This window comes from Rutidosis leptorrhynchoides, chromosome 5, assembly GCF_046630445.1.
Source record: "Rutidosis leptorrhynchoides isolate AG116_Rl617_1_P2 chromosome 5, CSIRO_AGI_Rlap_v1, whole genome shotgun sequence".
NCBI lineage: Eukaryota > Viridiplantae > Streptophyta > Magnoliopsida > Asterales > Asteraceae > Rutidosis > Rutidosis leptorrhynchoides.
Genome location: NC_092337.1, coordinates 92,117,154 through 92,123,621, shown reverse-complemented (window position 1 = coordinate 92,123,621; position 6,468 = coordinate 92,117,154).

Genomic DNA, 6,468 nt, shown 5'->3' with positions numbered 1-6,468 from the left:
AATTCCTTTAACATATTGCTATGTTAGATTCAATCACTGACTTAGTCATCATTTTGAGATCGCACGATTTTTTAGGTAGTCAATTGAGCACAAGTCTATTGACGCTTTCTGTTACCACAAACACATACGTTAGGTCTAATTGAACAGGAAGGTTCTCATAGTAGTTTTGGAATATCAGTGTCAGCCATTAGCTTCTATCGTAACGTATACTTTTCAATTCATATGATTCTGATGGATCTCATAATATATTGAATATTCTGTCAATCGGGCAACCTTTTATGTAACCAACTGCTATCAATCTCATTCCTTCTTTATTATTAAAGTTATTGGAGGAAACGGAATGAAAAACGTAGCTTTCTTAATGAGTGAGTATTCAGAATATCCCTCTGAAAATATCTTTCGCTATCTAGGCCTTAATGGGTACAGTCCCATATCACAGACAATGATAATAAGTCCAATAGAATGGTTTTGTTGAAGTATGAATGATTTAAATTCTTCTTGGTAATCTTCACACTCAATAGTATTCTTACAAAGACTTCTCTTCTCGATTCTATCATTCTCTTAACCTTGATATTTTCGTCTTCCATGATTTCACTTCTGTTTTCATGATATAATAACTTGATATGCAATGTGCCATAATTTTTTTTTTTTTTTTTAACAACACATTGCAGTCTTGACTTTGATTTAGTTCTCGAATTGACTTCCTTGTTATGAAGATCTCTTTTCTTCATTTGTGTAACAATTAACTTAAATCATTCATTCATGGACTGTCTGTAATATAGAACTACACTTTTCAACCCGTTCACAGGAAAGACACTCTCATTGAGATAAACTTACTATTTTGGAGTTTAGGTACGATTCAAGAATTAAAGTTTGATAGAAGTCGGTATGCACAGTCAATCAGAACATTCTCAACACTTATTGATCGCTTAAATATCCCAATTAGTCGTGAGACTCAATGGTGCAGCAATTTGAAATTTGCTTGGGGATATTCTACATCATGTGTTTCTAGATTATACGTCATGATAGGGGATACCCTCACCTTTTGTTGATTTCCTCAACAATTTTCTTTAAAGTATGCACCTGTGGTAATTAAGTGACTACCCTCAACCGCTGTAAACCTTTCCATGAATTCCTTATCAAGATATTTACATGATTGTGATTATGATCATCTCATTCTATGATTAAGTCCGTATCTCATTTTTCATTTAGATCAAACTCGTTTTACATTTAAACCTTTCTAAATTTTTAATTTTCTGAATTTCTGATGTTGCATCATTAAATCATTACTCCCCCTAAAATACTAAAAACCTAAAATCTTTTTGGCTTTTTGGATTTTAAAAACACAGAAACAATCAGATAAATATAATCACACAGTATATACAGCTATACATGCAGAACACATAAAATGATGTTACCCTTTAGTCTCTTTGTAACATCCCGCCTTTTTCCGTTTACTTTTCCGTTTAATTATTTAAAGTCCGTTATATGATTATAACATCCCTCGTTAATACGCGTTTTAAAAATATCTCGTTTAGGTAATTCACGCACCCGCAACCGAACTCGAGGGACTAGTTTCGCCAAGGGAGCAAAGATGTGACTAGCTTTTGACTAGTCAACACCCCACCTCCCATCTTTTTCATTTCCATTTTCCTTTTCTTTTACTACTTCCCTATTTTCTTTCAATTCTCCAATTTGAAGATTCATCATCTAAATCCGTTCAAGCAAGCATCAATCAAAACAAATTACATATTTGGAATCCTTGCAACTTCCTCTTCGATTCCATACCGATTTTATTACATTTGGGTAACTTTCTAAAATCACTAGATTTTGTGTTCTTGATGTTTTTAAGTTATAAAGTTGTTAATTAGTGTCTATGGCTCAAGTCTAACATGAATATATGATTTATATGTTCGATTTTATTATTTGAAGTAACTAACATGAACATGAACTTTGGTGTGTTTGATTTGATGATTTGGTTGCTTGAATGTTGTTAAATGATATAAGTACATGTATTAAATGGTTCCTAGTATCACTAGCTTCAAATTGATGTGTAGGTTGCTTGAGAAAACTCCATAAACTTGATTAGTGATTTTGGTGAATTTGGGTTAGGGTTTGATAAGCTTGAAATGAATATTTGATGCATTGAATGCCATGAATTATTGTTAGTAAGTAGTTAGTTGTATTGTATGCTTGATTATCTACAAAACGGCGTGTTTTATGTATGCATTAAATGCCCGAATCATAAATGTGCACTTGTAAAATTTGAAGCATTAAATGTGTGCATTGATTGATCATTTGATTTGAAAAGTCGGTTATTGTAAATAATGTTTTCGGTTGGTGAAATGTGTTTAGTTGGGTTCCTTGTCAAATTACCTTTCCAATGATATAAGATTCGAGTTCTAAGTGTTTACGGTTTGTGTTTTGTGTTAGTTTGAATGTTGATTTGGGACTTAGACAATTGAGACTGACCAGGTACCAGCACCCGCTATTCGCCGCGGCATGGCTAGCCTTTGTCGCGGCGCGACAATAGGCGTAGTTTGATTCTGACCTCCTTGTCCAATATACGAAAAATGTGTGGCATGCTATGGACCTCCGATTCACATGAAACTTGTTCTAACATGCTTATATATGAATAATTAGCACAGAAAAATAGTTCAGGACCCGAACCGAACGTGTTGACTTTTTCGTTGACTTTGACCGACCAAAGTTTAACTTTTTGTCAAACTTAACCAAATGATTATGCAATCTTTCTAACTTGTTTCTATACTTGTATCTTGCATGAAACTTGGACAATTTGATTCACATGCTACATAATCGAGTCGTAACGAGCCATAGGACTAATTGAACATCTTTGACCTATCGTGTTTACCGTTATTGATACGACCTATTTATTTAGGTCAAGACTAGCATTGTTCTTTGCACACGTTACTTGTTGAAGTACTTATTACTCGTGTACACAAGGTGAGATCATAGTCCCATCTTTCAAAAAACTTTTATGCTTTAAATTATGAGATGAGAAACATATACGTATCATACTTTTACACTTTGTACACAAGTACGGAAACGAACATTCCACGTACGGGTTTGAACAAAAATCCTCAATTCAATTATCATTAGTTACACTTGCAGGGTGTAAACGAGAACTTATATTATGTGATCACATGGGCTTGACGAGCCTCATTCGGACGGTTCGCTACCGTTAGCTGATGAAATATATTTTCGGGTCTAGTGTATGTTCTAACACTACGCAAAGGGTGCAAAACAGTTAAGTTTGATAATTGGGTGCCCGCGAAACAAATAACAACTTTGGAATGCAAATGATTTTGATAATCATATTATATTAAATCTTGTGGTTCAAATGCAACGTTTACTAAAACACCTATGATTTCACCAACGTTTTCGTTGACAGTTTTCTATATGTTTTCTCAGGTCCTTGAACGCTACTTGATACATGCTTTCGCACTCTTTTTGATACTTGATTGGATGTCGAGTATACATGCATAGTTGGAGCGTCTTTTGACAACTTTTAAATTGTGTCGCATAGGTTTCATTCGTACGTTAAACATTGTAATGTAACTAGTCTTTTGAACTACATTTGTAAACTTGAAACATCCTTTTACTTATGAAATGAATGCGACATATTTTGGTCAAACGTCATGTTAAAGACTTATGACCACGTAACGGGACCTAAGTAGTCAGCGCCGTCAAACATGATTTGATCGGGTCACTACAGATGGTATCAGAGCGTTGGTTGTAGGGATTTAGAGTTCATTGGTGTCAACCCCGAGTCGTAGGGTACATTAGTGAATCTAGACTACAATCGGCATATAGACTTGAAGTAGGAATTACTTGACTACTTGTGCATTTATACTCGAACGTTTCTACTCATATCTACTCTTATTTCATCTTAACCTCACGTTGTTTAATTTAATTGACACGCCACCTTGACTTAGTGAAATAATGTCGAATGCACATGTGAATTAGGGTAATATAATTTCCGGGATTATATTACGGTGACTCATATGAACGTTCCGACATTATGGCATAAAGAATTTAAGGCGAGTCAAGGAAAATTTTCTCTCTATCCTTATTCCATATCACGGTTAGTATTATTAAAAATACTAATCAACGGTATTCTTGTGTTTTGAAGGAACAATGCCTCCTCGTCGTGTGCCACCCCATGAGACTCCTGAACAAGCTCTACAACGAATGATAGCCACCGCTGTGACGACCCGGAAATTTCCGACCAAATTTAAACTTTAATCTTTATATTATTCTGACACGATAAGCAAAGTTTTTTAAGTTAAATCTCAAGAATTTTAAACTGTGTTCATACATTCATTATAACCTCGACCAAATTCCGACGATTCACGAACCGTTATATATAAATAGATATGTATATGTATATATATATTATAACTTGAGAATATTAATAAAGTATTAAACGTATAATACTTTACACGAACGTATTTGTTTCAATATGATTTTCGACGAAATTAAAAAAATATATATTAAATGATTGAATTATCAGAAACATTGAATTATGATTACAAGTCTCTGTTGAGAGGTCCACTATGATTTGAGAAAATCTATTCCTCTTAACGATATTCAGAATAATTTGTAAAGCTATTTATAAATAAAAACAAAAAGTATCATTTACGAAAGTTAGATAAAAGTTAGTGGAGAATTGGTTTCCATAATATTCTATTAATCTATTTTCAAACGTACAAAGACGTTTTCAGTTTAAAAAGAACTTTATTATTAAAACGTATATAACTTTTATAAATATCTAGAATCACTTTTGACAACTCATTACTTAACCAGTATAATAAATATAACGATATTTATATTTTATTTTATTAAATATATATAACAATTTAAATTAATATTATATATATTTATACGCGTATTATACATACATAGTTTTTATACTTTTACTATACTTTAACTTTACCTTTACTTTACTTTTACTTTACTTTTACTTTACTTTAACTTTAATAATTCACTTTAATAATTCATACTTTAATAATTCACTTTAATAATTCATACTTTAATAATTCACTTTAATAATTCATACTTTATTAATTCACTTTAATAATTCATACTTTAATAATTCACTTTAATAATTCATACTTTAATAATTCACTTTAATAATTCAAAAATCTATTATAAATAGAATTCAATAGGTTTCATTATTTCATAAAAACTTGAAAATATATTTCTCTAAACTCTCTCAATCGATTTATATATATATATATATATATATATATATATATATATATATATATATATATATATATATATATATATATATATATATATATATATATATATATATATATATTTGCTCTGTATTATTTCAAGATATTATTAGTATACATAAAATATTACGACGGAGTACTGTCCGAGTGATTTCAAAATAGTTTTTTTTGAATGAGTCGAAGCTAAGGAAATTATGGGTTATAGCTATGGAGGTGATGGGTATGGTTCATGGGTATGCTCGTGAGGTCAATCTAGTGTTTATCATCTCCGTTGCGTCTACGTACTTTCCTGCAATATTGAATCTCAATATTGATACGTTCGTGAATTCGAGGCCAACCTTGCACTTGTTAAATGATGTTATACGTATTTTTACTACGAAATACAGTATTGTGAGTTTCATTTGCTCCCTTTTTAATTGCTTTTGCAATATATATTTTTGGGCTGAGAATACATGCGCTATTTTATAAATATTTTACGAAATAGGCACAAGTACTAAAACTAATTCTATGTGGGTTTAAACCAGAAATATACCCTTAGCTTGGTAACATTAAACTACTTGTCTATGTACGGTAGGCGCGAATTCTAAAGATAGATCTATTGGGCCTGACAAACCCCATCCTGACTATGGGATGCTTTAGTACTTCGAGGTTATTTTAAACACACCTGATCTGGTGTACTTCAGAGGGTAAAACATGAATGTTAAGGCTTGTTACCCGGTGCCTACAACTTATAGAATACTTTTATACACTTGCGAGTGTACATATATTTATAAACGGAAATCTTGTGGTCTATTAATATATTGAAATGATTGTTATGATAAACCTATGAACTCACCAACCTTTTGGTTGACACTTTAAAGCATGTTTATTCTCAGGTATTAAAGAAATCTTCCGCTGTGCATTAGCTCATTTTAAGGATATTACTTGGAGTCATTCATGGCATATTTTGAAAGACGTTGCATTCGAGTCATTGAGTTCATCAAAATTATTATTAAGCCAATTATAGTTGGATGTATTATGAAATGGTGTGCATGCCATCAACTTTCGTTGTAAAGAAAGTTTCTCTTTTAAAAACGAATGCAATGTTTGTAAAATGTATCATATAGAGGTCAAATACCTCGCGATGTAATCAACTATTATGAATCATTTATAATGTATATGAACGGGTTCTTTCAGTTGGTATCAGTGCGGTGGTCTTAGTGAA